The sequence below is a fragment of the Sminthopsis crassicaudata genome, chromosome 3, assembly GCF_048593235.1.
Source record: "Sminthopsis crassicaudata isolate SCR6 chromosome 3, ASM4859323v1, whole genome shotgun sequence".
In the NCBI taxonomy this organism is placed as follows: Eukaryota; Metazoa; Chordata; class Mammalia; order Dasyuromorphia; family Dasyuridae; genus Sminthopsis; species Sminthopsis crassicaudata.
In genome coordinates this window covers 616,919,647-616,946,382 of record NC_133619.1, presented here as the reverse complement: position 1 = coordinate 616,946,382, position 26,736 = coordinate 616,919,647, and the positions used below count along the sequence as shown (strand labels likewise).

Genomic DNA, 26,736 nt, shown 5'->3' with positions numbered 1-26,736 from the left:
TTTTTTTTTAAAAAACCAACATGGTAGTCAAGGACAACTCCATGAACTCCATATGAGTCAAATAATGTGAACTGGCTGCCATTAAACCCCTGTGTGATCTAAGGCTGATTTAAAATGAGGTGGTGTCCTGTATAAAGACATCTTCATAAAACCATCGATGACAACCAGAGTAGTCTTTTTGATGATCCAGCTGTGCCCTGCCAGAGCACATCTGGCATAACCTTAGTCCAAGGAGTATTAACAAAGAGGGCATCCAAAATATCAAATCAAACAGCCAAGTCATATAAAGGAAGATTGAGGACTAAGGGGAAGTAGTGTGATGTCCTGGGAAGAGCACTAGGTTCGAATTCTGGCTTTCTCATTGTTGTTTACTCTTAGACAAATAATTTTCCCATTCTGGGCTTCAGTTTCCTCATTTGAAAAGTGAGAAGATTGAATTAGATGGGGCAGGAGGTTCTTTCTAGCACAAATTTGTGAAGCCATGAAATTAGAGTTGTTTAGATTGAAAAGACAAGAGAAGAGACATGTGTGGGAATGTCAAGAACCCAAATGCTGAGCAGCAGAACCCAACATTTTTGTCTTTAAAATTTTAATTATGAATATTATAATAATCAACAGATAAGTATAAAGAACAAGATTCGTATACTTGTTATGGACAGTTTTTAAAGAGGATTAATTTTGACAAAGTAGTAACAGTTAGTTAATAAGTAGTTGAATTGTTATTCTTGCAATAAAAGGAATTATGATTCTTATAATATTGTTGCAAATAATTATTCTTACAATAAAGGGTTGTGATTCTTAACAATATTGCCACAAATTGTTATTTTTACAAAGTATTATTGTGCTAACCACAAAGTAACAAAATTGCCCCATATTTTTAAATACTTTATAGGTGATTTTATTTGTTTCTTCTTCCCCTGCTCCGCCCCCCTCATTCCTACCTTCATTATGGCATTCTCTATGGGTAGAAAGAACAGAGAACTACAAGGAGGTAGATTTTAGCTTGGTATAAGGAAGGATTCTAGAGCAATTAAAACTTCTATTTGCGGATTGTTCCAGAGGTGTTGAGCTCCCAGTCCCTGAAAGAATTCATGTAGAGGGTGAACAAGCAGATTTGGGGGATGTGGTAGAGAACACTTGATTTGTTGAGAAGAAAATTGGACTTTTAAACAACATTTAAAACTCAAGCAAAGGGGGAAAACTGAGGTGCATTAACTATGCAGGTAATGAGACAGTTGGATTTGATGACAAAGACTTGGGTTCCAATTCTGGCTCTGCTTTCTCAACCTCTGTGACCTTGGACAAATCCCTTAATCTTTTTAAGTCTCAAGTTCCTTCTTCCCTCCCTCCCTCCCTCCCTCCCTCCCTCCCTCCCTCCCTCCCTCCCTCCCTCCCTCCCTTCCTCCCTCCCTCCCTTCCTCCCTTCCTCCCTTCCTCCCTTCCTCCCTTCCTCCCTTCCTCCCTTCCTCCCTTCCTCCCTTCCTCCCTTCCTCCCTTCCTCCCTTCCTCCCTTCCTTCCTTCCTTCCTTCTTTCCTTCCTTCCTGTGAGGCCATTGGACTTAAATGACTTGCCAAGAATCACACAGCTAGTAAGTATTAAGTGTCTGGGGTCAGATTTGAACTCGGGTCCTCCTGATTTGGGGGCTGGCGCTCTATCCACTGTGCCACCTAGCGGGCTCCCCGCTCCATCTTTTCAATATCAGTTTCCTCAATAGGGATAAAAATAGTACCTAATTTGTAGGGTTATCATCAAAATCAAGTGAGATAATATGTATAAAATGCCTTGCAAACCTTAATTTAAATATTAGCTACTATTATTATTACTATGATAATGATCATATCATCTCAGAGCCTTGATTTCTTCCTTTGTCCACTTGATCTAATGATGCCTTCAGAAGTTGCCTTCTGGGGTTGTTGTAAGACTCCAATAAAGTATAGACTATAGCATGCCTTGATGATGATGGTTGTCGCCCTCACTGTACCATTGCTGTTAGCTAGATAACCATCTTGTGTTAATGTTTTGGTTCTGAAATGAGAATCTATTACATACACCTGTTAAATCAATGTCCCAAGCATTAACAAACTTGTCTCAATGGCATTTATCATGTTTTTCTTGGAATTATCAAAGTTTGGAAGTGCTCAGGGCCATTATAAGAGCCTTGTGTTTGATTATCAGTAACTTCTTTGGGGCAGCTAGATGGTGCAGTGGGTAGAGCCCTGGAACTGAAGTCAAGAAGACCAGAGTTCAAATCTGGCTCAGATACTTATTAGTTGTGCGACCCTGGGCAAGTCAATTCACCTCATTTGCCTTAGTTTCCTCAACTGTAGAATAAACTGGAGAAGGAAGTGGCAAAGCACTCTAGTATCTTTGCCAAGAAGACCCCAAATGGGGGTCACAAAAATGACATGACTGAACAACAACTTCTTTGCATAGGGAGACATTGTAATGTTGTGGAAAGATCACTGGTTGGGAAACCTGAGTCCCAAGCAAGCCCCTTCATCAGCACCTTGACTTACTTTGCAAAACTTTGAGTCAATCCCATAACTCCTGAATCCCCAGTGTTTACCTAGCACAGTGCCTGACACAGTGCTTAATAAATGCTTGTTGACTGGCCTTAAATTTCTACCTCTATAACAAAGCTTCTTCAACTATGAATTGCCAACTCCATGTAGAGTCACATAAATGAATGTGGTGCTGATGAAAAATTTGGCAGCAGTAAAAGGTATTAAATATTCCTCCAAGATTTCATTCTTTATTTAAAAAATAAACAAACACATCTATCTTGTTCATATGCAAATTTGCTTCCATCTTTAATAAATGGTAAAATTACATCTAAGCCAAAGAATTGTTTTAAAATAAATTTGTGGTTTATGATCAATAAATGTTTGATTTGTGTACCTATTATATATGGCTATATGCTCAGGGTTGCATAAAAATTTATGGCTAAAAAGGAGTCATTAATGGAAAAATTTTAAGTCCTGATCTGTTAAGATGAAGAAATTAAAATAAATGATTCCTCAAAACCCTTAAAGCTCCGATGTTCTCTCTTCTAAAATTCTCCCAAACCTTCTCCTTCTTCTTCTTCTTCTTCTTCTTCTTCTTCTTCTTCTTCTTCTTCTTCTTCTTCTTCTTCTTCTTCTTCTTCTTCTTCTTCTTCTTCTTCTTCTTCTTCTTCTTCTTCTTCTTCTTCTTCTTCTTCTTCTTCTTCTTCTTCTTCTTCTTCTTCTTCTTCTTCTTCTTCTTCTTCTTCTTCTTCTTCTTCTTCTTCTTCTTCTTCTTCTTCTTCTTCTTTCTTCTTCTTCTTCTTCTTCTTCTTCTTCTCTTCTTCTTCTTCTTCTTCTCTCTTCTTCTTCTTCTTCTTCTTCTTCTTCTTCTTCTTCTTCTTCTTCTTCTTCTTCTTCTTCTTCTTCTTCTTCTTCTTCTTCTTCTTCTTCTTCTTCTTCTTCTTCTTCTTCTTCTTCTTCTTCTTCTTCTTCTTCTTCCTTCTTCTTCTTCTCTTCTTCTTCTTCTTCTTCTTCTTCTTCTTCTTCTTCTTCTTCTTCTTCTTCTTCTTCTTCTTCTTCTTCTTCTTCTTCTCTTCTTCTTCTTCTTCTTCTTCTTCTTCTTCTTCTTCTTCAACATTATTTGTTTAATGTCCTCTTGGACTTTCCAGTGATAAGTTTTATTTTCTAAGATGGTGGGATGAGGCTCTTAACCATTTTTGTGTCATGGACTTCTTTGACAGGTTCTTGAAGCCTTCTCAGAATCATGTTTTAAATTCATAGATAAAATACATAAAATTACAAAGGAATCAATTGTATTGAAATGCGATTATCATTACATACACATGTATTTTAAAGTTCATTGACCCCAAGCTAGAACCCATACTCCCCAAGGCCTTTATCTAGCTCAGCCAATATTGTTCAAAGGCCCCTCTAGCTCTGAAATTCTGGGTCCTCTTTTTTTTAGAAAATGTTTTCATGACCACTTCCATGTGTTAATGTTATTAGCACTCAGTTCCAGAGCCTTTTAGTTTTGCTTATTGGAAATTAAGGGCAGCCTTGGTTAGCTTTGGTTTCTGCCAGGGGGGTTTTGCCTCAACCAGCTGATTTAAAGATCACTCAGCTCCTTCATCCTGTAAATTAACTGCTGACTCATTACTCTGACCTGTCAAAGATACTGCTACCCATCTTTGAAGTCTGTAATCCATCCAACTGTTGTCTTTTTCCTGGTATGAGCTCATCCCCAGGACATGTCTGGGGTTACTCCCTGCTGTGAACTTGTTCCCTCAGATGAAGATTCAGGTTGAAAATGAGTAGGCCTTAAAAGGGGTTGGAATAAATTCTGGATGACAGATTGTAAACAGTCCCTCAAGGAAATTACTGTGCTTAAAGATCTCAGCCTTGCTCTTGGGAGGTTAATGTGCAAAGATACTCAGTGCTGTTGGATTCCTCCAAAGTGCCCCTTCCCGCCTTTGTTAGGCAGACCCTCCAGGGATGAGGAGGTCCTCAGACTGTCTTGACCCTGGGATGGATTTTTTATGATGTTTTATCTAGGGAGAATAATTCTATTTTGCGTTTCTGTAGTACTTTTAAACGCTTACAAGATATTTTACCTAGAATCAGATCTAGAAGGAACCTCAGAAACCATTTAGTCCAGAATTCCTTTATGTAGAGACCATTTGGGGGTTCATAGATAGATGTCAGGGGGTCATGAACTTGGATAAGAAATGTAGTATTTTCAGTGGTTTCTAATTGAAATTTAGCATTTCCTTCAATTATTTGAAATCATTATTCTGAGAAAGATTTTAGCAACTTGCCAGAGGATCCATAACACAAAGAAGGAGGTTAAGAACCTCTGATGTAATCCAACTTACCAGCTCTCTCTCTCTCTCTCTCTCTCTCTCTCTCTCTCTCTCTCTCTCTCTCTCTCTCTCTCTCTCTCTCTCTTCTCTCTCTCTGTCTCTGTCTCTCTCTCTCTCTCTCTCTGTCTCTCTGTCTCTCTGTCTCTCTCGGTGTCTCTCTCCTCTCTCTGTCTCTCTCTTTCTCTCTCTCTCTCTCTCTCTCTCTCTCTCTCTCTGTCTCTGTCTCTGTCTCTGTCTCTGTCTCTCTCTCTCTCTCTGTCTCTCTCTCTCTCTCTCTGTCTCTGTCTCTCTCTCTCTTCTCTCTCTCTCCTCTCTGTCTCTCTCTGTCTCTCTGTCTCTCTCTCTCTGTCTCTCTCTCTCTCTCTCTCTCTCTCTCTCTCTCTCTCTCTCTCTCTCTCTCTCTCTCTCTCTCTCTCTCTCTCTCTCCTTACCTCCCTCCCCTCCTCCTCTCCCTCTATTTCTCTTTTCTTCTTTCTCCCTCTCCTCTCCTTTTTCTTCCTTCCCTCCCTCTCTCCCTCTCTGTCTCTCTCTGTGTGTGTCTGTCTTTCTCTTTGTTCTGAACTTGACAAATCCTGGGAAGTATGAATATTTCCACATATAAAGAAGAATAGAAAGGGAAGATTGTACTTGAAACCATGAAGCCTCGGTGGTTTTAAGTATTTAACACATTCACTCATTCATTTCAGAACTGTCCTGCTTGTCCCTCTGAGCCTCCCTATTTTCTGTTCTGACCCCCTTTTGAATGCTTCATTAACTGTCTTATTTCTTTTATTTGTCATCAATTATTATCCTCCTTTCTTCCCTCTAATTCTATCCTCCCCTCCCCTAAAAAATCCATGCCCAAACTTATCTTTTAGCCAGTTAGCATGGTGAAGGAAAATAAATTCCCATTCCAAAATGTGTGTCTCTTTCTTTATCTCTTTATCTCTTAATCTGTCTCCTCACTTTTAAGAGATAGGAGGTGGAGTTGGGGTACATGTTTAATTATCATCCAATAATTCACTGAGTATCCAAGTCAAATGGAAAAGGGGCCATCAAACCATGCAAAAGGACCCCTGCTGACTGCAAATCAATTTAGAAAACTGTATATTGTTATCTATGTTCTGGTGCATTTTTATTTTTCTTCATTTAAAATGTTTTCCAATTATCTATCTAGTTCAATTATACTTTAGGAGTGTTGAGTGCAGCATCTATTTGATACCTTTGTTCTAGCTTCATACCAACCTCCCCATTTTATAGATGAGGAAAATGAGGCACAAAAGGATGAGCTAATATCCACATCCAGAAAAAGAACTATGGAATCTGAATGTAGATCAAAGCATATTATTTTCACTTTTTGTGTGCGTATGTTTTTGTAGTTTTTCCCCTTTTGTTCTGTTTCTTCTTTTACAATAAGACTGATGTGAAAATATGATTAATGTAATTGTACACGTGTAACCTACAACAGATTGCTTGTGTCTTAGGGAGGGAGAGAGGGAGAAAAAATTTGGAACTCAAAAATCTTATTTTTAAAATGCATATTAAAAACTGACCTACATATAATTAGAAAAAAATACTTTTTACCAAGGAAAAAATGGAGTAGTTAGATGGCACAGTGGAAAGAGCATCTTCTAAAGTCAGGAAGACCTGAGTTCAAATCCAGCCTCAGTTACTTAATACTTAGTAGCTTTGTGTCCCTGACAATCACTTAACCCCAGTTGCCTAGCATAAATAAATAAAATAAATAAATGACTTACCCAGGGTCATGCTGCTAATAACAAAGTTCAAATTCCAAACTAGAACTTCATTTAGTCCAGGTTTGTGCACAGATACCTATGAGCCCAGGGCTTCTGAATCTGCAATCATGCTCTCATATTCATAATCTCATTTTTCTTATGTTAGAACAGTTCATGATTTTATAATGCTTTAATTGTTAGAAAGCACTTACAGCAAAACTGTGGCATGAGTATTCTCTCTATTTCATAGTTAGGAAACTAAGATCTGGAGAAATAAAATGTCTTGACAATAGATCACACAACGAGTAATGATCAAATCAGGCATTCTAACCTATATCTCCGGGCTCTCATGCTTGGTTCTCTCTCTTCCTCCAAATTTCAGTGCCTTTTCCCTAGTTGTCCCCCATTCCCAGAATACCCACCATTCTTCAGCATCCTCCTCTCCCCTTTTGCTGGCTTCCTTTAAAGTCTCAGTTAAAATCTCATCTTCTATTTTTATTTTACTTTTTATTCCAAATTCTCTCCTTCCCTTCATCTCCTCCCCTCCTTCCCACTGAGAACCCAAGACTATGATACCCATTAGACATAGGAAGTCATGAAAACATTTTTATTTTAAAATCCCATCATTTGCAAAAGAAACTTCACCATCATCCTCCCTGCTAGTGCCTTTAATTCTGAGATTATTTCTGTCACCCTGAATAAGTCTTACCGATTGTGAGGTCTTAGAAGGCAAAAAATTGTTTTTGCCTTTCTTAGCACCATGTCTGGCACATAGTAGGTGCTTAATAAATATTGATTGTGACCCTCAGTGCTTAGCATAATGCCTAGCATATAGTGCTTAACAAGTATTGATTGATTGTGGTTCTAGTGTTTAACATAGTGCCTGGCACATAGTAGGTGCTTAATAAATATTGATTGTGACCCCCCCTTCCTCCCAGTGCTTAGCACAGTACCTGGCATATAGTAGGTGTTTACTCTTTATTGATTGGTTATGACCCAAGTGGTTAGCATAGTGCCCAGCACATAGTAGGTGCTTAATAAATATTGATTGTGACTCCCCTTCCCCCCAATACTTATTACAGTACCTGGCATATGGTAGGTGCTTACCATTTATTTATTGACTGTGACCCTAGTGTTTAGTATATTGCCTGGCACATAGGAGGTGCTTAATAAATATTGATTGATTGAGACTCCCAGGTGTTTAATAAATATTGATTTATTGATTGTGACTCCCAGTGCTTAGCATAGCGCCTGGCAGAAAAAGCTTAGTAAATGGTCATTGTCTGGTTGACTGAATAAGAGTTCGAATTAACTGTAGGCTGTGCTTTAGCATTCATAGAGTTTTCTGTAAGGCAGGAAGTACAAGGATTACTTTTTCCATTTTCCAGATGAAGAAGCTCACACAACCTGCAGGCTCCCTGTTCATTTAACCATCATGAGGCCTGTCAATGTAGGTTCAAGCCTTCAATCTCTTGGCAAGATCTGCCTCACTTAAATCCCAGTTGAGGGGCCCCTTCACTGGGAAGTGAGGTGAATAAATGAAATAGAAATACCTGATTGCTTTTACATAACCAGCCTGTTGTTTGTGACCATTTCCTAGGAAATAGCCTGTTCTGAAACTGTTTTTAGTAGGAATCCTGGAAAGTACTTTCTCTGGGATTTGCTGGAATGAATTAATCCAGTTCATTCATTTATTAAGCTCCTTCTATGGAGCTTAGCTCCTGCTAAGGGCTAGGTATACCAGGACTAGGTCTTTGCCCTCAAATGGAAACTTAAACAAGTCAATGAATGCACTTATGTCTTGAGGCAGGGAAAAGCACAAGCAACTGGGGGAATTAAGAAAGGCTTCCTGTAGGGGTTGGCCCCTTAACTGGTCTCCTGAGAAAGCTAAAGTTTCTATAAAGTGGAATAAATGGGGGGCATTCCATGTACAAAGACTTGGAGGTGAAAGATGGCATTCTGAATTCAGGGACCAGTAAGACTGCTTGATGGAGTGGGGATGATGTTGTCAAGTAAAATAAGTCTGGAAAGAGAAGAGTGATCTCAGTTCTGTGAAAAGTTTTAAATGCTAAGCTGAGAAATGTGTATTTTTATCTTAAGAGCAATAGGGAGCTATTGAAGATAATGAGCTCTGGAGTGAAGCAGTCAGATCTGTACTTTAGGGGAGATTAATCTTGGCAGCTGTGTGGAGGATGGATTGCATTAATTAGATTCATTCTTTTATCTGCCTTCTCTGCAAGCATCGGGGGACCTGCCACACAGTTTTCTCTTTTAAAGCATGTTTCCTTCTTTATAAAGGTATAATTAATCCATTTCTATGAAACTTTACAATGTTAAACTTGTCATTTGTTAATGAGTTGAATCCTCATAACAACCCCATAAGAAAGGTTGTGAAGCTATTACTATTATCTTTTATAGATAGGAAGCTGAGGCACAGCACAGAGAAATCCTTTTACTATTGTTTGTTTTGCTTCTTGTTATTGTTGTTGTTTTTGGTAAGAATCCAGTGTGGGAGGATCTCTGGATCTAGAAACAGGTTCCAGGCTTGGAATTCTGGGAACAATTCACCTTACCTAAGTGGTTTACTCTGGAGTTTCTCCATCTGTAAATTGAAGAGATTGGATAAGTTGGTCTTTGAAGTCATTTCCATCAAGAAATCTGTGCTCCAAAATGATATCACTAGGATCACTTAGCTAATCAGTAGTGGACTAAAGCTTGAACCCAGCTCTTTGAACCCTTAAGCAAGTGTTCTTTTCACCAGACCATGGAATTGCCTCATTTCTGCAACCAATTCCACACTTGTGCGGTTGTTGTTTTTTAACATCCTAAACCAGATTCTGCCATTTATGGTGGATCTTGGACAAATCATGGAATTCTGCTGGCCTCAGTTTATTCATCTGGAAAATGCAGAGGTAAGATGAGATGATTTCTCAGTTTCCTTCCAGCTCTAATTCTCTGCCTTTGACTTGTGGTATGATACTTTGTCTGGGGAAGACCAGTAATTCAGGCTTCCCTTTTGCCATTGCCCAATAAGGAAACCTTTGAGTCCAACATAGTAGGGTATTTAGACCCTGTCTTCCTCATTAAAAATTTCCTGTTTCTTGTGTGCATATATATATTTGTAGGTATATATCCTACATATTTCATTTGTATATATTTATTTAGATGTTGACTCCCTTGTTGGAAGCTTTTGAAGTTCAAGCTCCTAAAATCTTTTTAAATCCCTGGTGCTTGGTATAGTGCCTAGCACAAAGTAGGAGCTTATTAAAGGTTTATTGATTTCCCCCCCCCCCCCAGGCAATTGGGATTAAGTGACTTGTCCAGGGTCAACCAGCCAGGAAGTGTTAAGTGTCTGAGGCCAAATTTGAACTCAGTCTTTCTGACTTCAGGGCTGGTGCTCTATCCATTGCTTATTGATTAAATGAGAAAAGTAGAGCTGAAGGGATGGGGGTATTTATTCCATTCTGAGAATTCTAGCCACATAGACTTGAGCTTTGAAAAAGAAAAGCCTTTAATGGGGAAAGAAGACAGGGGATTGTTTACCACTTTCCCAGATTCTTAAAACTCCTTTTCCTTTCTGATGAATTGTATCTTGTGTCCCCTATCCCTGATTGCTGCTGTACTTTCTGAATGTCATGGATAAGTCAAGGATCCATCCCCAATCCATCCCTCTGGTTTTTAGGGATTTGGAGTCAGAGGGAACAGTGTTTAAAGATGACTAAGGTCATCTGTAGCAAGTCAGTCCACTGGACCTCATTTTCCTTATCTATGAAAAAGAAAAGGTTGGACTTGATGACTTCCGGTCCTCTTTGACTTTTAAAATTCTCTGATCCTTTGCATTGGCTTTTATCCCATCAACTAGCCTTCATTTGCTTTTAGATTGCAGTGGCCTAATGCTAAACTGTTCTCTGGTATATCAGCTTTGATTCTGGATCTTATTGAAATGTAAAGCCCCCTTTTGTTCCCCTAATGCTTTCTATCCCCCCCCCTTAGGGTGGACCTGACTGAGGGAATATCTTCTAGAAAATTTACCATTTATTTTCCTATCTATCCCTGGAGGAAGATAAAGCAAATTGTAATTTATTCCCATTTTACAGATAAGGAAACTAAAGCTTAAAGATTAAGTGACATGCTCAAGTCCATACTGCTACCCAGTATTAGGGCTGGAACCTCAGTTTCTTATGAACCCAGTTTTCCTGAGAATAAGTTTAGTGTTCTTTCCACTGTTATAACTTCTTCTCTCTACCATAGGAACCTGAATTATGCTAGAACAGGAATATCAGAATTTGAATCCTCTCCAATCTTTCTAGGTAGGTTGTTTTACATAAGTCCTTTACCCTAATTGTGTCTCAATTTCCTCATCTATAAAATGAGGATGTTGAAATTGATGGTTTCTAAGATTCCTTCCAAGCCCAAATTTCTGATCTCTTCCTTCCCCTCCTTTCCTTTCCCTGTGGACAAATCAAAGCAGCTGCTGGTGCTTAAGATTATGAGAAGAGTGCAGTGGTTGGAGCACAAGCCCTGAAGTCGGGAAGACCCGAGTTCAAATGTAGTCTCAGACACTTAATACTTTCTAGCTGTGTGACCCTGGGCAAGTCACTTAAACCCAGTTGCCTCAGCAAAAAAAAAAAAAAAAAAAAAAAAAAAAAAAAAAAAAAAGATTATGAGAAGAGAAGAGAAGGTTGGTATTAGGAAGGGGGTTGTGTAAATGCTGACCCAAACATTTATGTTTAGATATTTCAGGGATAGTCATGCTTATTCTGCTTGGATCCAGAGAACAGAAGTAGAAACAAGGTATAAGGTGAAAGTTCCAGGGACACAGATTTTGGCTTTCTAATAATTTGAGAGTCTAGCAAGGGAATGAATGGGCTGCCTTGATGAGTAATGAGCTCCTTGACCCTAGAAGTGTTCAAGTAGAGGCAGGATGAGTCTGTGAACATGGCTTTTGAAAAATATTTCAACAAATAAGTTTCAACATAATGGTTTCTTTTGTAATGCTCTTTATTTTATTATAGACACTTAAAAATATTGTTATGAGAAAGGGGACCATTAACTTTGCTCCCTTTTTGCTTTTTCTTATCTTTTTTTTTAAAATACTCTTCAATAGTATTTTATTTTCTCAAATAAATGCAGAGATAAGTTTTAACATTCACATTGCAAAATCTTATGTTCCAAATTTTTCTTCCTCTCCCTAAGACAACAAGCAATCTGCTATAGGCTAAGCATATGCAATTTTTAAAACGTATTTCCATATTTGTCATCTTTGCCCCTTTTTTGCCAAAAGGATACAGGATATACAAAAAAGTCAAGATCCTATGGACTAGAAGCTGGTGAAATAGGTGGCAGCAACGGATGTGTGGGAATATTCAAAGAAGGATGCTTTTGCCTTCATTTTTGTTAATTGTGCATATTAATTTAATGCAGAAAATTCCATTCCATGGGGCATTTGTAAAGTGGACAGATAACATTTTCTAGGTATTGATGAATCATTTTACAGGTGTACAGAAAGCACTGTGCTGAGCATAAGGGAAAAATAAAATGTTTCAATAAGAAGGCTTTGTAAGTGAAGGTTAAGACTTAGATTCTTTCAAAGAATGTTATCTTTGTTTAGTCATTTTGGGGGTTTTCTTGGCAAAAATACTAGGCTGATTTGCCATTTCCTTCTCCAACTCTTTTTACAGATAAGGAAACTGAGGCAAATAGGGTAAAGTGTCTTACCCAGAATCACACAGCTGCTAAGTATATGAGGCTGGATTTAAACTCGGGAAGATAGCTTTCTGATTCCAGGTCTAGCATTCTGTCCATCCCCAAAGTCACAACTGAGAGGAGCAATCCTTTTGCCAAAAGAACCCAACATTCCCTCTCCATCTAACGCCAACTGAATTGGATAAGACACCACCCTTGCCCTCCCGAAGCTCACAGTCTGATCATGAGATATGGGAAAAGCACAAAGCTGCTAATGGCATATTAACATAATAGAGAGAAATCAGGCACTATTTTCAGACAGACCTTCCTATCAAACAGAGGGAAGAGGGGAGGCCTGATCAGGGTCAGGTTTTAGATGATTTTAAGATCTCTTCTCACCCAATATCCAGGTTTGGAGTGAGGGATTTTTGGTACAGAAATAGTCTCCTCTGCTCTCTGGCTCATTCCCCAGACATTCAGCTGAAAACTAACCACGATTTGTTTATTGGGCCCTTCCCCCCCATGGCCTTATTTCCCGTAAATAAACTTTTGCTATTCCTTACTTCGGATCCCAAAGTCCTCCTACCCCATCACTCCCACCCCAGGCTTTTCCCACTGCTCCATCCTGCCTCTCCTAAGTGCTCTTACTTCAAAACACAGTGGGCTGGTTTTCTTGCCCAGGAGTCTTCCTTAGAAACAAACCTTGCCATATTCCAAATAGTTCTCTAACTTATTCCCAGCCAGCCTCTTTCACTTGGAGGCTGGGCAGAATTGTTCCCAGCTGTGAAATCTAATTCCTTTTCCCAGAGAACCACCACAGGGGGCTGGAATAGCAGCAAGCTGGAATCCTGCTGTCCAGTTATTCCAAACATCATCCCATCCATCCCTTGTGGCTTTGAAGATTGATGATGGGAAACCTTTAACCGAGGAAGAAACTCCTCTCTTCACTGCTGAGATTTGACAGCTTGGAAGCATGGGAGTGGATGTCATTCTAGAGGAATCATTTCTTTTGGAAAAGTGTTCTGTTAGTGGAATTCAAGGAACTCCTGGGTTCCCTCTTCCATAAAATGAAAAGGTAGGACCTGGATCAGGAGGATCTGGTCTCAGACACTTACTAGCTGTTTGACATTAGGCAAGTCACATAACTCCAATTGCATTCTCCTCCATCCCCTTCACCCGCCCCCCAAAAGTTGGACTTCTAGGATCCTATCTGGCTGTATTCTAGCATCAAAGAGTTTGCTGTGCATAGGAAGTCCAAGCCCCAGAGATTGGAAGATATACAGCTTGTAAGATTTGGAGGTAGAGACTGAATCCAGGTTCCCTCACTCCAAACCTAGAGCCCTTGTGATTAATGCTATATTGTCTCTCTGATCGTATGCATGTGAAACATGTGTTTTGTGTGCCAGACACAGTGCCAAATTCTGGGGAGACAAAGTGAAAAGACCTCTCTTCTTTCAGAGTTTATACTCTTAATGAGCAAAGACTACATTTTTAGGGGAGGGGAAAAGATGTCCCAGAAGGCCAAAAGTTGGTAAGTGCAGTCATATGGCCTACTTAATGGCCAAAATTGTAGCTTCCATTTGATTACCCTTTCCCAAAAACAAACAAATTTGGCTGGAGTCATTTATAGAGAGAGATGTGGGGAGCTGAGTCTCTGAAGGTCGGAGGAGGAGATTATGCAAGATCTTGCATACTAGGCTAAGGAATTTGGATGTTATCCTCTAGGCTATTTTGTTAAGTTGTTTTTTCAGTCTTCTGTGACAGTTCTTAACACCATTTGAGTTTTCTTGGCAGAGATACTAGAATGGTTTGCCATTTCCTTCTCTAGTTCATTTGACAGATGAGGAAACTGAGGCTAGTAGGGTCAAGTGATTTGCCCGGATCACATAGTATTAAGTGTCTGAGGTCAGATTTGAACTCTGGGAGATGTCTTTCCAACTCCCATTCTGGCTCTTTATCCATTGCAGCGCCACCTAGCTGCCCTCCTCTGGGTTATAAGGAGCTATTCAAAAAAGCTTTTGAACAGCAGAGTGAGATGAAGATGGTGTGGTAATCAGCTGGAGAGGCTTTTGGAGTAGTTTGATTGGGTTGATCAAGGTCTGAAAAAAAGAAACAGCAGGAATGGAGTGGACATTATGAGGGCTGAATCAATAAGACATTGTGGCTAAGGTCAGTGATGATGCTTTTAGTCAGTGTTTGCTCTGCCACAGGGAAGAGGGAGTTCCCATTCCCTGTAAGGAGAAGCAAAGGCTGGAGGCCCATTGGCACATATGGTGGAAGGGAGAATCTTGTGTGGTGATTGGTTGAGCTGGATGGTCTCTGATATTCTGTGATGCTGGGTCTGGCTAACTGGAACAATGCCGGTACCATGAACAGCAAAGGGCCATCAGTCAATGAATTTTAAGCACTTACTGTGTGTCGGGCACTGTGCTAAAGTGCTGGGAAAACAAAAAGAGGTAAAAGATAGTTGTTCTTGTGTTATTTTTTTCAGTCATGGAAATTACAAAGAGCCTAGGGTTTGATATTCAGAAAAATTTCTTTAGAATTATTCATTTGTTTCAATTACATCCAACTCTCTGTGACCCTATTTGGGGCTTTCTTGGCAGAGATGCTTCCATAATTTTCCATTTCTTTCTTTAGCTTATTTGACAGATGAGGGAACTGAGGCAAACAGGATAAAGTGATTTACTCAGGGACACATAGCTCCTACAAGTCTGAGTGTGGAAACTCAGGAAAATGAGTCTTTCTGACATTTCCAGGTCTGGCACTCTATGTGCCACATACGATGTCACCAAAGCTGCCCACCTGGCCCCAAAGAGCTCACAATCCATTTAGAGGAGACAACATATAAACAAAAATATACAAACAAGCTACCTATTGGATAAAGAGGGAATTAGTTATTAACTAATAGTTAATAATTAACCGAGGGAAATTGAAACCAGGGTTTGAGTCTCAGTGATGCTACTTGCTTCCTCTGTTACTCTGGGCAAGCCAGTTGACCTCCCTAATCCCAAGTTTCCACATCTAGATAATAATAAGAAACATTTGTAGATTGCTGTTAATATCTGCAAAATGCCTTATATATATGATCTCATTTGATAATGACAAATTAGTAATATAGACTCATGAGATCAAATCCTTTCATTCATTGTCTCAAGACAAGGGATATATAGCTAGAGATTGCTTGAGTGACACATTAATATACATACACAAGTGTTACTATTGAGTCCAAAGGGATTCTGTCAATACCTTTGCTTAGTCTTATCTACAGACCTGAAGCCTGGTGCTTTTGTGAAAGATTCCAGCTCTTTGTTTGCTTTGGTATAAAACTCCATAAACACTTAATAATGCCTGTGGGCCACCCAGAACCAGTTGGTAGCTTGGATTGAGTGAATCTCCTGGGATTTATCTCCTGGTGTGAGGACTTGCTGAGTCCTTTTCAGGACTGCTTATCTGCCTTCGATGTCCACCTGTCGCTCAACTCTAACTTGTGGCTCCGAGAAGCTGTAGTATATTCAGTGTCCACCCCAGTGAAACCATCTTGGCAGACAAGCTAAACCAGCTGGAGGGTAATCAATGGGCCTCAAGACCATAGGTGAGTTAGGGGGTGAAGGCTTCACTGGTGGAATAGGCAGTTGAGAACATTTTGTTCCAATGGCCATGACGGTGGCTAAAGAAGGCACTGTGGACTAATTTTTTTAAAATTATTAAAGCTTTTTATTTTTAAAACATATGAATGGATAATTTTTCAACACTGACCCTTGCAAAACCTTGTGTTCCACATTTTCCCCTCCTTCTCATGGGCAAATAATCTATGTTAAACATGTTAAAGTATATGCTAAATCCAATATATGTGTACATATTTATACAATTATCTTGTTGCACAAGAAAAATCACTCTGGATACTTAGAGCTTAATCAGACATAAAAGACACCAAGGTCATCCACTGTCTCCTGAGCCATTACCAATCATCCTGATTTTTTTCCTGCTCCTGAACTTGATGACTCTGAAAGAGAGAATGAGATCAGGACTTGGCGCAACTGACTCACTTAAGTCCAATTTATGTGACAGTCAAGACATCATCCCATGATGTCACTGGTCTTCTTTGAAAATGAAGGGGGAATAGTGGCTAGAAACTGGAAATTGAAGGGATGTCCACCAATTGGAGAATGGCTGAGTAAATTGTGGTATATGAATGTTATGGAATATTATTGTTCTGTAAGAAATGACCAGCAGGATGAATACTGAGAGACCTGGAGAGACTTATATGAACTGATGCTGAGTGAAATGAGCAGAACTAGGAGATTATTATACCCTTCAACAATAAGACTACATGATGGTCAATTCTAGTGGATATGGCTGTCTTCAACAATGAGATGATCCAAACCACTTCCAATTGATCTGTAATGAACAGAACCAGCTACACCCAGAGAAAGAACATTGGGAACTGAGAATGGACCACAACATAACATTTCCACTCTTTCTGTTAATGTTTGCTTGCATTTTTGTTTTTTTTTTTCTTTCTTTTTAAATCTGATCCTTACTGTGCAACAAGATAACTGTATACATATATTTGTATTTAACATATACTTTAACATATTTAACATGTATGGATCTACCTGCCATCTGGGGGAGGGGGGAAAGGAGGGGAAAAGTTGGAACAGAAGATTTAGCAAGGGTCAATATTGAAAAATTACCCAGGCATATGTTTTGTATATGAAAAGCTATAATAAAAAATAAAATTTAAAAAGCCATTAAAATAACACTAATAAAATAGGATCTGTTCTCATTCAGCTAAATTAGGTGATCATAAAATTGCCTCTGCTTATGTCAAAAATGTAAAATATAATTATGGTGTCATATACTGCATATCTTGTGCTTTTGGAATTACCAAGGATAAAAAATATGATCAGTGAAAAGAAAAGAAAATGTTCTATTGCTTATAGCAAAATTATAGGGTCCCATGCTACCTAATAAATTTCCAAAGACATCAAAAAAAATAAAAAATAAAAAAGAAGAGAAAAGAAAATGAAGGAGTAGAGACAACTAAGTGATAGAGTAGATATAGCACCAATTCTGGAGTCTCAAGGATCTGAATTCAAATGTAACTTCAGACTTAGTAACTCTGTGACCCTGGACAAGCCACTTGGCCCTGATTGCTTCAAAAAAGAAAAGAAAATGAAGGGTCAACAACAGTCATGGGACTGGATCCAGTTCCTCCCACCAGGTCAGAATGTAAACTTGGGGTTGACGGTAAGATGAAGACATCTCAGACATCTCAGTTTTGTTTCTGTGTTCCTCTTGATCATAGTGCGATATCAGTAGAATTAGTCTTGGAGTCTTGGGTTCAAGGCCACATGAACTAACTAGACAAATCTCTACTGCTATGTTACTATGATCTTTTTCAGTCACTTCAGTGGAGGAACTAGGGCTTAGTTTCCCAGGCTAATGAATTCTAATCCCTGCCCCTCCTCCTCAATAGTGTTCTTGGGAGCCTTGCATATAATTATCCAGTGCTGCATCTCAGTTTCTTAATTAACCCCAATCCTAGTGTTGTGAGAAAAGCGTTTTGTAAATGTTAAATTTATTTAGAAATACACATTGTTGTTGCTAATAATAATAGTAAGAGAGAAAAAAAAAATAGAAAGCTGAATTAGCTTGGGGGAAAGGCTTCAAAGGTATGGATTTGGGTCTTTGTTTCCTATACTAAAGAAACCAGCCCAGTCTGGTCCCACCAGCTTGACTCTAGCAGTAGTTATTAGCTGATGGAAGATATGTCATTAATCAGTGACAGATGGTAACGATTGGATCTGGGGACCGGAGCTATATTGCTTTTTTGGTCTCTTACTCACTGGGGCATGCTGCCCAACCCTAAGACTCCTGAAAGCCCCAAGGCTGCATTAGTCAGTCAAATATCCCCACTATTGAACTATCCATTTCTGTTCAGCCAGCCTTAAGAAATGGCAGAAAACATCTAAGTTAAGTACCTGTTCTCAGAGGACTCCTGATCCTAATGTGTGTTCCTGGGCAAAAGTCTATTTACATTCTTCTTGGTGCTGCTGATTCAGCATGCATGAATGAGGAAAGAAGGGAGGACTTCGACATGGAAAAAAGAGAAGGATGTTCAGGATAAACTTTTTTTAAAGAAAACCCCAAATTCAGACATCAAATCTTGCAAATTCAGAGGCCAACTACTAGACCAGATCTTCTCTTGAATAGCCTCCAAAATTGGTCATCTGCTTTGCTTGAAGATCTGCAGGGAAGGGGAAACCTAAACCCTTTGAGTAGCAATCATATCTCGTTGTTTGGGAATGCTTCTTTATGTTGTTGAAAAATCTGCAACATCTGCCAGATGCTCCCATTTCTGCCCTCTAAGATCAAGCCGAAGTAGCCTTTGTCTTAGGAGTGGATGTTTATAAAGGGTTGCAGTTGTGAGAGAATTAATTACTTTAGGATAAGCTATGATTTTTGTATGGCTTTTTCATTTTGTGATAGCCATGGTAGTATGTACATGCTCCTACAGGAAGTTGACTTACCAGATTCAACTGGTGTCCCCACCTTTAGATATTTTTCTGCCAATGAAATGATAGGTTTCAGGTCACACACAAATGTTTGCTCTCTTGTCACATATTTTTTTTTAATTAAAGCTTTTTATTTACAAAGCATATGCATGGGTAATTTTTCCAACATTGACCCTTGGATAACCTTTTATTCCATATTTTCCCCTCCTTCCCCCCCACCCCTCCCCTAGGTGGCTGGTAGTCCAATACACGTTAAATATATTGAAATTGTGTCATGTTTTTAATGAATGGATTTTACTCTAAAGCCTTGTAAAAGTTATAGCTCTTAAAGAGCACTCTTCAGTGACTGTTAGAGGTATTGCTACAGTTGTTGGTCTGAGAAAATTGTGCATTTCGAGGATAATTCAAAGTGACGATGAAAGGGAATCAGTTGCATCAAAAAGCAAAGGAAAATGTGATTGAAAATAAAAAATAAAACCAAGAATTGACGAACCATTTCGGTGAAACAGTCTAACTAGGGCAAAAATTGCCTCACTTTTGTATCTCAAACCCTTGCAGAATATCTCGAATACTTATATTGGCACTTAATAGATGCTCCATTAATTGACTGATAGCAGGTATAGGAACACAGTTGGCACTTAATAGTAAATGCTCCTTGACTGATAATAGGCATAGGGACATAGTTAACACAATAAATGCTCTACTGACTGATGATAGCAGGTACTTTACAGAAATTTGCTGAACTGAGCACTGAACTGAGTTTCTGATACTTAGAAAACATGCAATAAACTTCAAAGGAACATGGTAGTTGGGGAATTGTTATTGATTCCTCTTTAGCAGAGATGTCAAACATGTCACCCAAGCAGATTAAAATGTAATTGGGAAATAGTTAGCAAGATAAATAAAAATACATTAGAATGTAGATAATGTTAATATAAATGTAATCTGCCTAAGTCAATATAACATCTTCATGATTATTTAGTAACCCTGCTTTTAATTGAATTTGATATCATTTTTCTATAGTATGGCATAGGTTTCTTGGAAGAACTATGGAAAGACTGAATAAAAACACAAACTCAACTACTAAGCATTGCTGAGGAGTAGGGTAGGGAGATTGAGCCAGAGACCTCTTGTCTTGAGCTGGACAATACAAAATCTGGAGCATTGAAGATCTGGAAAATGTAATTATTCCTGGGATAATTCACTTATTCATTCAAGACTACACAAAATTATTGCTAGAAAAAGTTCTGCTGAGCCTATAAGATCTGGGCATTTTTATTCAAAAAGAAATGTTTGGGAATTTTTTTTTTTAACTCTAATAGATATGGAAGTCTTGCCCCTATTGAGACAGAATTCCTCTGGTATTATAGAAATTTTCAAATGCAGATGGAATATACAATATAACTTTATGCCATGCTACATATTAGAAAAGGTAAAATAAAAATTTTATGCCTCAAAATCCTGAGAAATTTAAAACTAAAACATCTGGACTATAATCAAACCTAGACTTGGGAAAATGGACTGTTCATCAAAGAAATGCTTAATGTCTAATGGGATATGTGTAGTTTCATGATGAAGAAGTAAAGAGTAAAAACTTTGTAAACATAACAACAAATCAAGTTCAACAAGTGATTGCAGCCAAAGGCCAATTTTTTTTTTTTTTTTTTTACATCCAAGGACATTTTAGATGTAATTTTTTTTCAGGATTATTGTTATATTGATGAATTGATGAATGTTGAATGAATTATTTTATTTGTTTCAAATGTACCACTGTACATCAATGAAGGAAATTTCTGTCCCTATCCTGATGAAATCATAATATTCCCCCCTTAAAAAAACCATAGGACATTCCCCTAAAATTATGATGCCCCTAAAATTATAGGGTACCCCTAAAATAATAGGATATGCCCTAAACTATGGGATGCCCCCTAAAATCACAGGATACTTCATTCAAAATCATGGGCTACCTCCCTAAAAAGGAAAAAAATAAACTACCATCTAGTCTTATCTCCCCAGCTTGTATCTGGAAAGATGTAGGACATTTCAGAAAACATCCTCCCATAAGCTTTTTTTTTTTTTTTTTTTAAGGCAAAGTAGATAGATATATTCTTGAGGTACATTCTGATATCCTCAGATAGGAGTCTTCAGATGGATGTCAGAGGATTACACCATGTCTTGTGGTCACTGGTACTTTTATTCTTCCTTCTCTTTCATCTACTATAGACTATTTCCCAAGAGTGTGGTTTTCTCCTCCTCGTTTATGAATGGTACCATGGGGGATTCAGGCTCAGTTAAGCAAATTTCTGTAAAAAACCTTCCATCATCAGTCGTGGAGCATTTATTGTGTCATTTGTGTTCCTACTTACTATCAGTCAATGGAGCATTTACTATTACTGTTCCTATAACTGCTAGCATTCAATTAATAGAGCATCTATTAAGTACCAACTATGTCCCAGATATTCTTCAAGGGTTTGAGATACAAAAGTGAGGCAATTTTTGTCCTCAAGGGACTTCCATACTCCTAGGGGAATACAACATGGATCTGGATAATTAAGTATAGGAGATATTCAAAGAATTAGAGAAAGCTCTCTTGAAAGTGATGATATTTGAACTGAGACCTGAAAGGAGTTGAGTTCCAAGAGGAAGAGATGAGAAAGGAGAGCATTTTTGAAATGGGGACAACCTGTGCAAAAACATTGAATGTCCGGCATATGGAATTACCAGTATAGTTATCCCTTCCACATCGGGGAATTAGGGACACCCCAATGATCTGGAAAATGCACATAGAATTTTTTGGCCCTCCCTTTGTAGCAAAGAATAGTATTAATTAATTAATAGTATTAAAGATAAAATATGTTGATGTCATAAACTACTATATTTATTTTATGCATTTCTAAATGTTTTCTATGTCATCTGCTGGTTTCTGCATATCAGCTGCAGTTCTGCAAAACTCTCCTAAAATTCTCATTTAGTTTCTTATGGCAGCCTGCAATAAATCAAGATCTCAAAGGGAGAAGTTAAGATGTGGAGGGATAAAGTATATATCACTTTGGCTGGGATGTAGAATGGAAGGCATCAGACGGAATTTACAATAGGTGTTTTACTATCTGAGGGAAAGGACAAGTGGATAAAGATTGTTACAAAAGGAAAATGAACAAAGTAAGACAAAATCCAGGCAAAGCACCAAAGGAAATTTGAAGAGGAAGAGATCACTTTCATTTGAGAAAAGGAGGTCAGAACAAGCTTCAAATAATCAGTGAAAGTAGCTCTTGAGTCTTTCTATTAAGCTCAAAGTCTTCTAGAAAGTTATCTACTTTCTAGAATACTTCTGAAATATTTGTGGTCATTGATATGGGAAGAAAAAAATGTGATGTTGGCTGAGGTCTAGTGTGCAGAACTCTTTTGGATCCTCTAGCTCTTAAAACTAAAGCACCCCCTTAGTGCTTCTTAGTAAAGAAAGGGTTTGCTTTCCTTTGAATGGGGGTAAGGTGTAAGAATTACTCTAATGTACCTTGTTTTAATCAAGGAATTCACCTGCTAGGCTGGCATCATAATGGAATCATGGGGGAGGGAGAGGAAAGATGGAGCAGCTGGTCGATTGGCAGAAAGTGGGAACCGGACAGACTGGAGCCCTGCAGAGCTAATCCATGGACCTAGGGCTGGATTTCCCATGGAGGTTTTGTTTCTTTTGAGTAAGGAACTGAGATCTCAGATATTTGTCAGACTGACTGCTTGCTGTGTTGCAATGTGAAGGCTGTGTTTCAGTGAATGGGAAATTCAGCATTAAATCTTTCTTTCTTGTTCTTTCTCTTTCTCTCTCCTTTCTTCCTTTCATCTTCCTACTTTCCTTCTATCCTTCCTTCCTTTATTTTTTTTCTTCCTTCCTCCTGTCTTTTCTCTTTTTTTTTTCTTAAGATCCACAAAAAGAAGAGAAGCAAGAGCAAGAGATGCATAAGATGATTCCAAAAGCATCACGTGGATCTGTATGAATAGGGTTCTGGAGGAATAGACAGGGAGGCTGGCCAGGGAAGCTGAGGACAACAAAAAGACTTGGAGAAAAAAAAAAGCTCTGCCTGGGAAAAGAGACTCAAGCAAGGATTAGAATTTTTGTTTAGGGCAAATGGGACCATCAAAAGTGACAATTGAGAGAAGGCAGAGCTGCTCAATTCTAATTTAGTTACTGTTTTCTCTGCCAAAAAAAGGCTCTTTAAATTGGAGAGGGTAACAAAAAATGGGCTAATAGAGAATTAAGATACATAAGGAGATAGAAAACTGGCATTCCTTTTTTTTTCTTTTTTAAATTAATTTTATAATTATAACATTTTTTTTGACAGTACATATGCATAGGTAATTTTTTTTTTACAACATTATCCCTTATACTCCCTTCTGTTCCAAATTTTTCCCCTCCTTCCCTCCACCCCCCTCCCCTAGATGGCAGGCATTCCCATACATATTAAATATCTTATAGTATATCCTAGGTACAATATATATGTGCAGAACCGAATTTTGTTGTTGTTGTTTCAAAAGAAGAGTTGTATTCGGAAGGTAAAAATAATCTGGGAAGAAAAAAAATGCTCACAGTTTACACTCATTTCCCAGTGTTCCTTTTCTAGGTGTAGTTGATTCTGTCCATCATTGATCAATTGGAATTGGATTAGCTCTTCTCTATGTTGAAGATCTCCATTTCCATCAGAATACATCCTCATACAGTATTGTTGTTGAAGTGTGCAGTGATCTCCTGGTTCTGCTCATTTCACTCAGCATCAGTTGATGTAAGTCTCTCCAAACCTCTCTGGATTCATCCTGCTGGTCATTTCTTACAGAACAATAATATTCCATAACCTTCATATACCATAATTTACCCAAACATTCTCCAATTGATGGGCATCCATTCATTTTCCAGTTTCTAGCCACTATGAAAAGGGCTGCCACAAACATTTGGCCACATACAGGTCCCTTTCCCTTCTTTAGTATCTCTTTGGGATATAAGCCCAGGAGTAGCACTGCTGGGTCAAAGGGTCTGCACATTTTGATAACTTTTTGGGCATAATTCCAGATTACTCTCCAGAATGGTTGGATTCTTTCGCAACTCCACCAACAATGCATCAGTTTCCCAGGAAAACTGTCATTCCTAATCTTATTGTGCATCATGGATCCCTCTGGTCATCTGGTAAAGCTTACGGAACCTTTATTTTAAAATACGTAAAGTAAAATACACAAGATTACAAAGGACACTCTGTTAAAGTACAGTTATCAGAATGTTCAAAATAAGCTCATGGACTAGACTCAGAGGTGAAGAACCCCTGATTTAAAGAGCATTCACTGTCCTTGATGAGTTTAGGGCACCAGGCTGAGAGGACCCTGCTATATCCTTGGGTTTTGAGAAAATTGCCCAATATGCTTTCTAAGCATACTATTAGTGGGTTCATGAAGCAGGGCAGATAAATGGCACAGTGGACAGAACACTGACCCTAAAGTCAGAAGGATGTGAGTTCAAAGTCAACCTAAGACACCAGCTGTGTGACCCTGGACAAATCACTTAACTCCAATTTCTTTTAAAAGAGAAAGAACAGGGGGAAAAAAAGCATAGATCACAAAGTATGGCAGAGATCCCATAGAATTACAAAAGAGTAAATGTCTCTTTTTCATTTTAAAAAGAAATGATGAGCAGGGTGGTTTCAGAAAAAAAAAAATTTTGGAAGACCTATCAAGTGATGCAAAGTAAAGTCAGCAGAATCAGGAGAACATGGCAACACTATATCGATTAACTGTGAATGGCTTAACTATTCTCAGCAATACAATGATTCGAGACAATTCCAAAGGATTTATGATGAAAAATGCTATCTACTCCCAGAGAAGGAACTGATGGAGTCTGAAGGCTAATAAAAGCATGATTTTTTTTTTTTTTTTTTTGCTTTCCTTATTTTCGTGGGGTTTTTGTCTCTCCTTTCACAACATGACTAACTATGGAAATGTTTTATATGATTATACATATGTATATAATCTGTGTATATAATCTCAGAGAGGGGATAAAGAAAAATTTAACTCAAAATTTAAAAAAATTAGTTTAAAACATTTACATGTAATGGGGAAAAATAAACATTATGAACCTTAAAAAAGAGATTAGTTAGAATCAATTCACTGGACAAAATTGTGTTTTAACTGTCTATGAGTAAGGAATAAAATTTTAAAAATAATCATTGATAGTTTGCCATGACAAAAACCAAAAACAACAACAACAAAAAAAAAAACTTCACTGATTTCAATTTAGAAGACAGAATGATGCCTTTTGAAGCCCATTGGGGGCAGCTTGCTGTATTTCAGGGGAGAGGATAGAGACATTTTAATCTGATAATCAGCCATTGCTTTCCTGGATCCAAGACAAGATAGATTCAGTCTTTTTTTGTACTATGTCCCACATTATTAGATTTTTCTCCCCCAAACCAAAAACTGTTATTTGCCTTTCTTTTAGCATAGTACCTGACACACAGTAAGCTGCTTGATAATAAATGTCTGCTGCTTGGTTCAAGATTTGGGGTAAAGAAGATTTAAAAAAAAAATTAAGGCTTAAAGACGAGTGTCCATTTATACTGAAATAGAGGCTTATTTTCAAATGGAATGACTTGTGTCAAGAAAAGGTATCTCTGCCACCAAAGATTCAATGTCAACCTGGAAGAAAGTTTCCAGTGGTCTTCTTCAAGAATCTGTACCTGGCCCTGGGCTGTTTAACCTTTTTTAACAATGATTTACTTATTTATTTATTTATTTTTTTAACAATGATTTAAAGGCATAGATGTCATGATAATCAAATTTACCTATGACATAAAACTAATAAGAATAGATAACATTGTGGATGACACATTAAACCCTTTTTAAAAAAAAATCCTTCTTTATAATGTAGCTATTAAGGAGGGAATCAGATATATTGGGAAATGAGGATGATGTAGAAACAAAACTTTGGTGAAAATGAAAAAGAAAACAAGAAAAACGTGAATGTCATCACAGACTGTATAGGTATCAGCTCCAAGAATAGAGAGATAACAAACAAGTCAGCTGTTTTATGACTGGCTCAGATCACATCTGTAGAATTGTGCTCAGGGCTGTCTTGGTTGCAAGATCTAGGGAGCTTCTCCCTGGAATAGTGAGGTGGGGGAGAATGAAAAACATGCTAGCTAGAATATAGGTTCAGGTCATTGGATGGCTCTCCAGTGGAAGTATAATTGGTTTTATTCCACATGCCTCTAAAGGATATCAACAGTACTTAGTGTGATGTTCTGCTTCTCTAAAGAAGCTTAAGTTCTACTGGGAGAAAATCTCATAAACAGACTGTTATACACAGAGTAAATCTGTTTAGAACAAATCTAGAGTAGTTAGGGAACTGCTGGTGCTTTCTAGCAGTTGTTGGGAGAGGGAAGAGACTTCATGTAGAACAGGGCTTCTTCACTTTTTCTTTTTGCCTGAGAAATTTTTATATGACCCCAGGTATATAGGCGTATAAAATAGATTTACTGATAATAAATCATAATTTCATATCCCCCACATTCAGTTACAAGTCCCTATATGGGGTTGTGGCCCACAGATTCAGAAGCTTTGATAAAAAGATGGTACTTGAGTTTCATTTTGAAGATGAAGAGGGATTCTAAGAGATTGGAGATGAAGGCATTCCAGGCATTAGAGATAGCTAATATAAATGCATGGAGATGGCAGAGTGTGTCTTGTGTGAAGAACAAGAAAGCCAATTTAAATGGACCATAAAGTACTATAAGGGAATATCCAATAATAAGGTTAAAAAGGTATAATAGGCCCAGTTTTGAAGGGTAATAGGGAACTATTGAAGGTTTTTTAGCAAAGAAATGATGTGTTGAATGAGTGACTTAATGAAAAAGCATTTAGTCACAAATACAAAAGCAAAGGTAGGGCTTGTTCTCAGAAAGTTTATTTTCTAATAGAAATAACAAGAAATATGAGGAA

At 38.1% G+C, this 26,736-nt stretch overlaps 1 protein-coding gene across 10 annotated transcripts in view; it reads left to right on the top strand.

Moving 5' to 3' along the window:
• Positions 1-26,736, top strand: part of TMEM51 (transmembrane protein 51) — a 98,065-nt gene that overhangs the window by 31,087 nt on the left and 40,242 nt on the right. The window contains exons 1-2 of one of the 10 annotated variants that reach the window (XM_074306212.1): positions 9,323-9,471; positions 10,811-10,869. The exons of the other annotated variants lie outside the window; for them this stretch is intronic. The gene's annotated coding sequence lies outside the window, so the exon portion shown is untranslated. Of the gene's footprint in view, positions 1-9,322; positions 9,472-10,810; positions 10,870-26,736 lie in introns of those variants that run through there. 10 annotated transcript variants of the gene reach the window in all.